An 11,624-nucleotide genomic window follows, 5' to 3' on the forward strand; every position below is an offset into this window, starting at 1 on the left:
CAGGAGGCGATCCGAAAGTCAGAAAATTGCATGGTTAGGGGGTTCTTCTGTGTTTTTTCTCTTAGCTGGGAAGTTACACAAGTTGGAGCCCATCTTCAAGCCCTTTTTTCTCTGAATTTTCAATTCAAAAATTTAAAGGGAAATTCTAGACTACAAAGAACCGTGAAACAAGCACACGCAATGCAAATCCTGAAGGATGCCAGTTACCGCTATGTGACAGCTCAAGAGAAAGCCCGTGTGTTCATTCAGAACTGGTGATTTCAAAGAGTACCCATCACATTCACAGGTTCCCAGAGTCTCAGCTCGGAGTCTTTGGTGGAAGAAGAATGGGAACAGAGACCCTCCCACACAACAGCATGATTCCAAGGTATTTTAGCAAGGGTATTGTGCTTTATATGGTACAATATAGCTCCAGGCAGCTAACCTGTAGACAGAAGTTCCGTCAGTAAAATCTGAGCATTCACCTTTTTAAGGGATCTCCAAGTATTATGAAGATTACGGCTAAATCATTGAAGAACTTAACAGAGCCCACCATCACCCACTGTCAGAACCTCTGCACAGAGGTAACCATTCCTTTAGGGCTTTACTCTAACAGAGGCAAATAATTTTAGAAATTATCTGAAGGCCCTGAGAATATAGAAGGGCAAAGTCTTTTTCATGATGCTGTTCATCACCTAAGCAGACTAGCCACAGATACTAGGAAAGAAGAGTGCCTACTACATCACAACCAAACCTTACAAAACACCCACAGAATCTGCATGAAATACATTTATGAATCTGAATGCCCCTGCCTGAAGATTTATCCCACTCCTATCATGACCGGCAAGTACTTGTCCCAATGTCTATTATTACTTTTGTTTTTGTTAAATAAGTAAGATCCCCCACCTTTGTCAAGAAATATTGAGACAATCCAAACGTAAAACTTTTACACATCCTAATGTGTCTTGTATGCTATACCGATTCTACCAGCACATACTCTGCTTCCATTGTAGGAAGAAAACATACAACTACTTGGATTGGATGTGGCAGGACAGAAAATAAACTGTAAAAATACAATGGACACTAGCCAGTCACATAGCACTGGAACCCAGAAACACCGATGCAGACAAACAGAAAAGTTTCCATCTGGCAAAGAAGAATTCACTGTATCAAACCCTGTTGAGATGCATCTTATAGATACAGCCACAGTAAAAAAGCACATGATATTAATTTTGTAATTACAGCTCTACTTCAGAAGGACCTTGATTTTAATTGTGACTGACAGAAGACCAAAACAGTGAAGTGTAAGAAATACTTGCCACAGAGTTCAAATCTTTCTTCCACTGACAGCAGCAAAAGTTTTTACATTAGGTCACCAGTTCAGACTTAGCTGACTGTTTGGGCACCAAACCAAAAGAGGTTCTTCTTTTGCTGAGATGCTAAATAACCAATCCTGAAAGTATCAAAAGACAACATACAGAATTTGAGGAGGGGTTTTCCAGTATTCACAGGCTTACCTAAAATAAGGTCCATTTACTCCAGTCGCTATAAAAAAATAAATACATGTAGGAAATGCTACATCATATTACAGAAATCTTTTGAAAGCATTCTTTGATGGAAAAAATCTAAACCTCCTACCAACTACCTCCACATTAAAAGAAAACAGAGGTCAGACATGAATCTAAAGAATAGCAAGTTAATGAAGTATCCTCCTCCAGGCTTCCAGGAGAAGAAAAACAGAAGAGGGTGTTAAATCTTTGAATAAATCTCCAGTAAAGACAGCCAGAAATGATGCTGCCTTCAGCCACATGAAAGAGAATATAAGGATTTCTCTTTATAAATTAGCCTTTATTGTCTGCTTCGTAAATCGTGATCGCATGTGGTATTTATTACAATGACATTTTCTTGTTGCTTTAACCCTCGTTTACATTTGGTGCTTTCAGTTTATTTAAAAAAAAAAAACCAAAAAAAAACCCCTCCACAATTCCTTCAGTTCTGTGACTGAAATGTTATGGCTGTGCACGTGGCAGAGGGTCACAGTGCCAACCAAGCAGCCTGTGTAAAATCCAATATACACATTTTTTAAGTTGAGATTCAATGCAGTAGGAAAAAAAAAAAAGTCTAGATTGTGTTATCCTACCTCTCCATTTCATCCTAGCACAGACATCTTTTTATAGGTAGGATGGGAATTGAAGTCTAGCAAGATTTTTCTGTGTCTGTGTGACTTCAGGACTTGTACTCCTTACCCTAAAGCCCACCAGAACCATCCCATTAAGCACAATTATTTAAGCCCTTCTACAACTCACCAAACCCTTCACATACCTGCAGGCAAAGCCAATTCACAGACTGACACAAATTCACCTCCCCACCGAGGCCACAAACCACCACATATAGAAAACTAAAGAGCGACACTGATATGACCGCGGATAAACACATTCCTCACATTTTTTTTTTCCAGTTGGAAATTGACCCACGTTTGGTTTGAATTAAAGATTCATCACACTGAAACAAATAACTAAATGGAAAGATATGAGACCCTTTGAAGAGCGTGCAAATCAAATTTGGGTGATAATTAGCAGCAGACAATTGAAACCTACTGTTTATTTGCTCAGAACCTGATGTTAGCGGCTTGAATTCAGGCACACTGTGAACCGAGAGACTGAGTTTTCAGGAATTAATTTAACAGTTTAATATCTGAGGTAGAAACAACCATGCTTTTAACAAAATGAGACAGATGTACATGTGCTCAGACCCTTCATTCCAGCTACTGTCCCCCACTGCACAGTTACTGCTCTTTCAAGACTTTACGTGCTGTAATTTTTTTTCCCCCAGAATACTCCTCTCTTGGGGAAGTGATGCATAGGGATGCCATAATTGGAAAGGAGAATGAACTGCTCACAGCTGAGTTAAAATGAGGTATTACCTCCTATAACGTCTGCCCAACTTAGTCCCTGTTTGTTTAACTTAGTTTGCCAGGGAGCATAAATACATGTGTCATCAGCTGCATGTTTGGCAAACAAAGCCGTTTTTTTTCTCAGGATGTGTTTGGCCTCAGCATAAGAGGAAGCACAACTCTGCAGCACAGGTGAAGATGAGAGAAATGGCTCTCCAGCACAGAGCAGGCTGGAGTAGCAACTCCCACAAGACAGATTTGGCCAGAGCACTGAAGTGAAATTTCAGTGCATTTTTCACTTCACCACATGTTTTAAAGATATTTTTTTTTTCTTCAGTCAGCCTGAGCCACCAGCAAATAAAAGAAGGCCTGATAAGTTTTTTAGAAATAGTAGAAATGATAGCATCTTTATGAAGAAGGGAACCAACAATCAAGATAATGAATTACACTGGAAAAAAATTCTGTTGCAAACCAAGACACAGATCTTCCTGTATCAGGGTACTGGTCCCAGTTTGAGCTACTAAATTCAATTGTTTATGAACATTTTCACTGATGGCAACACCATTCATCAAGTCTGCACACACCCACCCCCACCCCCCCCAGTCTCCCGCTTCTTTCTAACCTCACACTGAAGCTCACAGATGCTTCATTTATGGCAACACGATGCTTGTGGGAACACAGAAACAAGCAGCTCAGAAAATGTTTGGGCTAAAGGGAAGCAAAACAACCCTTTGTGCAAGACCAGAACTACACCATTACACAAACTTCTGCAAGAATGCTATAGGCATAGAGGATTATGTATCAAGAATGTAACGGCTCCTCAAGACTCCTTTCCAAGCAATGTACTATTTCCATTTTCAGTTCTACTCCCGAGTTCACTTCTTATAAATTACCTTAATAATATCCCATTCCAATGACTTTTCATCTTGATACAATCGAGTTAGCCCTGTGCAACTCGGAAACATCCTCAGTACCACTGCAAACACACTTCAGCACCTTGAGAAATAACCCACATGACCTGCCCCAAGATGCTGAAACAGAAGCGGTGCCATGTCATGCACACACAGGTATTAGCAGATCTTTTTTCCAACAGGTATTAACTAAATTGAATTTTAAAACTAACCAGTATTTTCTATTTTGGGCTGACCTGTTTCATCACAGGCAAACATAAAAATCAAGCGGGGTTTGAGACAAGGAAAGGAAATCACAAATTACACGGGGTTTGATTTTTAGGAGCTGCAAAGACTGAAAAGCCAGGACTGAGGCACTGGAAAGCTGGGGCTAATGGGGCAAGGTGGGTTCTCCCAAACCCCACCGCAGCCAACAAAACCCGCTCACCAACCCGGGCCCTTAGCAGACACCTCGGAGAAGCTGCAGGATTTTAACCACAGACACTGCTGTTATTTCTCCTGCTTGTACCTCGTTCACAAAGAGCCGCAGCTCCGCAGGGATGCTGAGCTCTGGGAGCCGACCCGCCGCCGGGATCGCAGCGGGCCGCTCCCGGAGCCAGCCCCGGCGGATCCCGGAGCGGTCTCCCGGAGCCAGCCCCGGCGGATCCCGGAGCGGTCTCCCGGAGCCAGCCCCGGCGGATCCCGGAGCGGTCTCCCGGAGCCCCCCGAGGCCGCCCCCGCACCGGGCCGAGCCCCGCGCCCCCCGCACGCGCCGGAGCACGAGCCGCTTCCTCCACCTCGTGGAGAGTCGTGAAAGTGAGGGGCAAACCGCGGCCGCCCGGGAATTGACAGTATACGGACATTTTACACCCTGAGTAAGTATCTTTCCCCTGCCCGGAAAGCTCCAGCAGGTTTGGGACTCGGTTCCTGTCCTACCGGATCCATCCCGAGCGGCCAGAACCGCTGGTTTTGTCTTACCAGCGCGGGCCGTCGGTGCATCCACAGGAGATCCAGAGAAGCAGCTTAGGAGATCGCTGCTGGGAAGAACGGTTAGATCTTAGACTACCCCGAAAGTTTTAACTTTTACAAATTGTTTTCTCATTAACAAGCGCAGAGCATCCTCCGTCAGGGTGGGCTTTTTCACCTCGCTGCGCTCCAGGTTTCAAAACCTTGTACGAGTAAATCCCATTGCTGTTGCACAAGACAGTAGCTACTATTCTGTTACCATTCTGGAAGAGTTACATTCTTAATAAAAGGGGTTTGACCTCACTTGATGCTTACCTTTGTCTCATTAGCTGTCCTGTCCTCCTGTATTTCAAGTTTACATGGAGGTACCTGATTCACCTCTGCAGCAGCTGCTGTTTGGTCTGGTTCCCTTTTATTTGATAACTTTGTAAACCCATGGAAACATTTTTTTAATTTCCTGCCTTTTAACTCTCTGCTGTATTTTTTGGTTTGCTTGTTTGGGTTTGTGGTTTGTTTTTTTTTCTTAACTCTCTTTGCTGTGTTTTGGGTTTTTTTTTTTGTTTGTTTGTTTTCTTTAGCAAACGGAAATTAATGTTTTATTCAAATTAATTTTAATAGAGCTACAATATTACCAGGTTTTCCTGGCTCATTCCTGCTTCCACAGCCTCAGCGCTCGTTTGCTCTTTGACTAGTCACTTATCTTCAAACGGATGTTTTGATTCAAGTGTCCATATTGACACCCACCCTGACACAAAGTGTGGTACCACTCAGCTGAACTAACCAAATGTAATAACTGGGTGTTAATTGCATGGCAAGCAGCAGTGAAATTAGGTTTTAAAATCAACACTCCATTAAGACAGCTGGGAGAAATTCACACTTTGCAGTACTATTGTGTCTGTCTGCTTACAGAACATGTACCTGCTATTTCTTTCTGAAAAGTAGTCAAAATGCAGGAAAAAAAAAAAAAAGGGTCTGCAGAGTAAATATTAGCTTTTACCCAGATTTGAGTGTTTACCTGCCCCCAGCACCTTCTTCTCTTGGGAAAATAAAACCAAAACAAAACAAAACAAAACGGACTCCTAAAAACATGTTACCCAGAGGTAGAAGGGATGTAAGCAGAAAGGCACTCACCTGGCTGAGGGGAAGGGAGGCCAGACCCCTGCATCAGGCGCAGCACAGCCAGGCACCCCAACCACCTCGGCAGCCACAACATCAGCACGTGGCCGGTGCCACGCGGTGCCAGTTTGCAGCACCCTGAGCCTGGCAGGGCCATACGTTCCTACACGCAGGAGAGGAAACAGGAGCACACGGTCTCGGATACAGTTTTCTGCAAGAATCTGTACCAAAACTCCATGCAGCTGTGAATGGCTGTTAGCAATTACCAGGGCTGGCTAACGATGTCGCTACCACCGTTCCAGGCGGCAGTTCCGTGATTGGATTTACCCTTTTCCCTGCTGCGGCTGCCAAGTGCCTAGCCAGCTGGATGGCAGGCTGTGCTTTGGCTGCATCCACTACAGCACAAAGGCACTAAATAAATAATAATTTTTTTATCACAAAGACTGATTTCCAGGCACAGGAAAAGCAGAGGCTCGAATGCCTGAACAAGGACCTTCAAAGTCTGCCATGTGCACTGGGCAAGCAGCTGCCAGCGCTGCTCTCACCGTGGGCTGAAGGAGGAGACCCTGACTGCTCCCAAGGAGGAAGCCAGCAGCTGCAGTGGGTAACAGGCTGGAAAGCAGGCAGAGACTGTGGATGAGGATGGACATCGAGTATGCGTAACAGTGAAAACGGGCAAGGTCTGTTAGAACGAAGAGCATTCACCCCATCCAGTGAATGCTTTATGAACGACTGCCAGGAGCTACAGCATATAGCGGCGTATAGCTGCCTGCAGCAGATTGCCCAACAAAGCATCAGTAGCTGTGGCATTTGCTAAATACTCAAGAGCCAACTCTGCTAAAGATGACATCAACTTTCCTGCCAGTTGCTATTCTGGCTTCACAAGGACTGGTACTGGGAGTACCCAGGGACTGGGAGATGGGTGCTCCCCCCCCCCCCCAGCAGTCAGCTGGAAGAGGAAACTTGGCTCTTGGAGGAAGCTGAGGAAGTGTGAATTGATGCTAGGCGTTCTGCTAGGGGACAGGCTCTTACCCAGGCGACAGACACTGTTCAGATGAGCCTTTGGCCTCATTAGGCTTGGTGTAATTCTTACACAGCACGTAGACAAGCCTTGAGATAGACCTGACTGCAGCACAAGGTACCTGTGCTGCCCTGCGCACAGGCAGTCATGTAATTAAAAAGCTGACAGCCATGGGTAATTGCAGATCCAAAAGGTCCGAGTGTGGTGAGTGTGTGTAAGCACACGAATGCACTGTATGACAACGTGCACAGGGCATGTTCTCAGCACTTGATCTATGAGAGCATAAAAATTAAAAATATGCTCCCTTAAGCAGGATAAATAGCGATAGAGGAACCTATAATTCTGTTTCTTTCTAAAATACTAAGCATTTGACTGGTAACAATCTTTTAAAAAGTTTCTGACAATATATTATATTCATTCTTTCACTCTATTCAGGAAGAACTGAAACCAATATATTTTTCAATACAGCCATCACCTGTGTGACCCAAAAGGTGCAATTCAAAGCTGCAGTTGGTGAAACCAGCTACATTTAGTACTGCATGCCTTAATACCCTTTCTTCACAATTTCTGCTGAATATTACTGGCACAGAATGGTTGAGGTTGGAAGGGACCGCTGGAGGTCATCTTGTCCAACGCCCCTGCTCAAGCAGGGTCACCTACAGCCGATTGCCCAGGACAATGTCCAGATGACACAGCACTCACTGCAACATTTCTAAGACAGTGCTCAACATCTACTTGGTCAATCACTGCATGAGACGTTTCTTTATTTGCCCTGTTTTCTCACTATAGGCCTACAGTTTGCAGTTCATGCTTTTGGTAGAGGAAAGGCATGCGCCCATTATTTCAATGCCCTCAGAGACTGTAGGGTGCATCACTACAGAGGAGCAAACAGCCTGCCTATAAAGATTAAAACGATAATTACTGGAGTAGAAAAAATGTGCATGTAAAGGACCAACTGACCCGATGTTGCATAAGGGAAATAATATCTCAGGGAGGGGAAAATGTAGTCACATAGAGATTTGGTTACATCTGTTTAACTTTCAAACTTCCCCTGATTACTCCAGGCCCACCAGAACCATCCCATTAAGCACAATTATTTAAGCCCTTCTACAACTCACCAAACCCTTCACATACCTGCAGGCAAAGCCAATTCACAGACTGACACAAATTCACCTCCCCACCGAGGCCACAAACCACCACATATAGAAAACTAAAGAGCGACACTGATATGACCGCGGATAAACACATTCCTCACATTTTTTTTTCCAGTTGGAAATTGACCCACGTTTGGTTTGAATTAAAGATTCATCACACTGAAACAAATAACTAAATGGAAAGATATGAGACCCTTTGAAGAGTGTGCAAATCAAATTTGGGTGATAATTAGCAGCAGACAATTGAAACCTACTGTTTATTTGCTCAGAACCTGATGTTACTGGAATGGACACACACACACACACAGAGCTTTCCACCCTCCCTTTTCTTTTTTTAAACCTTTTACAGAAGACTAAGTCAACTCACCAATGCCAAAGCTCCTGCAGCCGTGTTAAATAAAGGAGGGGAAGCAAGAAGCAACCAAAAATCCTCATTTTTTGACTGTTCTAAAAAACAACAGACCTTTAACAATTTATGTCTACTACTCCTCTTCCTCTCCATAAACACAACAAAACTGGATTTAAAGTCAGATACTGCCCTTGGATTGCAGAACAGACAAACAGATCTGTATTCGCCTGTAACATTTTGAGGCTTCTTCAGCCTGGTCTCACCATTTCTGGCATGGTGAACACCAACCTTCAGTCCCATGTTCTTTCCATGCCTGGACCTGGGTATCACGAGTTGTAGTCATAAAACCAGCATCTGCACCTTTAGCTAAAAGCACCTTCTGAAAGAGCATGGCAGATAAAAGAACCAAAAAAACCCAATAAATCTAATTTCCAGTTTTCACTGTCACCAATAACCTCGCCCTGATGCCCAGTTCAGTATTCATTACTACTAAGCTAGTCAGGTAAGAAAGAAAACACCTTCACCCTGCTTGGGGTAGATGCTAAACACACCTGCACGCAAATCGCAAAGGGGGTCTGTTAGCTAGAGAATTTACAAACTGAAGACATAAACCTAAGTTTCCCCCAAAATTACTACATCTCACTTAAGGAAAATGGGAGCACACTTAAATAGTTATCATTATTTGTAGGATCCTGCTCGATCACAATGAAATAAACTGGACAGTCCCTGACGGGACACTGCTGCAGAAACAGGACAAAGGCTACAACTGTCTGGCAGTGCTTATCTGTTTAGGGGCGTGAAATCTGATTGCCAAAGAATAAAACAACAAAAAAAGAATAAGGATGGGATGGCACCTCTCTTTCGGCTTCAACAATTCAGACGCTGTGTAATTCAACTTTTAAAAAAAGCAGGTCTTCAGCTCCTTGGGAAGTAAGTTTTAACTCTCAGACTGGCTGTCACAATCAAAATTGCCCTCCTTAACAGAAAGGAGTAATATAATGTGTCCTCATCAACTGAATACTAATTATTACAGGTGCCATAAGACTGTATACATTTTCACTAAAGACTCAAAATCTACTCTTCTATCAATGGGGAAAATTTAACCTCAGGGGAAAAAAAAAACCAACAGCGCAGTAGCAAATAAGATTCCACATTTTCCTTACCTTTTGCTAAAAGAGTATGTTATACGATGCTCATCCAGTATCACGAAAACACTTCCCCAACTCCACAATATTTTGTTTACTCAGAATTTTTAGTAATGTTCTTCCTCAATTTAAAACCAGACCTTGCACATTAGGTAAGTTCTTTCACAACCAGCTTGCAAACTGTGTTTTGAGCCCATTCTTGCAACAGTAAGACATACAAATCTATATCTGAGTGCAATATTCACTATATTAAATTCATTCTTCACCCAGTACCATCCAGGTATTTTCACAGAGGTGCAAGGGGGGAAAAAGATGACAGTATGTTTAATAACTTTTTAAACATATGTTGATTATACGATCTAATACAGAAATGGATCCAACCCTGTGCAACTTCCTGTCTGTATAACACATCCTGTGTTTTTAAAACCATTTATAGTCATTCAGATCACAAAGGTCCCCACAAAATCCATCCCACACATGCCTACCTACCTTCCTGCTCATGTCTTCCAAACCCTGGAGCCTCGTCTCCTTCAGCTTCATCTGAATTTCCTTCTCCGTACACAAAGGCTTCCGAGTCCCTGTTCCTGACCACTCGGTATCCAACCTCCAACCTTCCACAGACACAGCAGACTAGTCTTTATTTGCCCCCATTAACAGGGACCTTCCAAATCCCTGATGGATTTTACCTTGAAAGCAAGGTGAAATTTAATTGTTCAACTTCAGTAACATTAAACACATGCATTTTTAGTTTGTTTGCCATTTGTTAGCCTCAGGTATACCTAGCAGCATCAAGCTGTGAAATGAACTACAGCAGGTTTCCTTCCAGCAGTGTTACTCTCTGCTGCTGCTTACTCAAATGGATATGCGCCACACACACCATGGCTAAAAAAAAAAAAAAAAAAAAAAAAAAAAAGCCAAAAAGATTTTTTAGGAAATTTAAAAACAAGTATATAGTTTCTGCGTATTATTGCATCTTGGAATGAGACTTCGGAAGAAGTTCTAATCTGAGGCGAAATCAGCTTCAAATTGAACTCAGTTTTAAGAAAATGCAGTACTAGCACAGAAATATTACTGTTTATATCACTTACATGTACTTGAGAGAACACTACATACACTTGTATACATATTTTGTCACCGCTGACCCAGTGGCTGAATGCTGCAGTGCAAGAAAAGCATCTAAATACCTGTATGTGTAATGTCAGTCCCTTTACTTTCAATATAATAACAACTGAAGCCAAATCGGGCCATTTTCCTTAACTGAGTTCTTCTGTACACAAATACACACCGTATGCAGCTCTCTGGAAACCTATTAGCTGTCTGACTAGTCAGCAATGGAATTCACTCACAAAAATAACAGCATAGTTTGTGGTTACAGCTTCAGGAGTTACATGCAGAGTTTAAAAAACAAGCACCTTTTTCCTTGTCATTTCTGTCCTACCCGATCATTTCAAAAAGCTGTCAGTTTTGAGTATCTCCAATTAAAATTCACGATTTGTAATTTCTGAATTTAGTTTCAGTTGCTGAACGTTAGTTTTGATCACAATAATCCAGACAGGATTTTAGCCTCATATAAATGTCAACGATTTTAGCTCACTTTTGCAATTCCAGCCACTTATTTTCTGCAATGACTTTCTTTAACCGAAGTGACAGCTGACCCCCAAAAGTCATGAAGGCACTTTCTTGCATTACTTGAAGTTGTCTGACAAACACATTGTTGTGCAAACTCCACAAAAAAAGCATGTACAGGTCTACAGGAAAAATTCAAAGGCTTATAAAGGAAACATTTCTGAAGAGGAGAGAAATTTCTCTAAGGTTTAAAAATCACTGACATACTTTTCCTTGTGCCAGGCTTATTCTGGCAATTTTTTTTTTTCTTTGTACAGATTCTCAAAATGAAAGGTGTTCTGACTTTCTTAAATAAGCTATGCATCAACACATATGCCAAAAATCCTCAGAAATTCTGCCCTCAGTGTTGGAATAAATGTAACAAACCCCACCATACAAGTGCTATTGAAAGACAATTAAAAAATAAACCATATTCTTGTAATGAAAAGATACTCTAAAGTGGAGACAGCTGCACAGTTAACTGCACATCAAATGTTTCCCAACCC

This window comes from Falco punctatus, assembly GCF_963210335.1.
Source record: "Falco punctatus genome assembly, chromosome: 12".
NCBI classification, from domain to species: Eukaryota; Metazoa; Chordata; class Aves; order Falconiformes; family Falconidae; genus Falco; species Falco punctatus.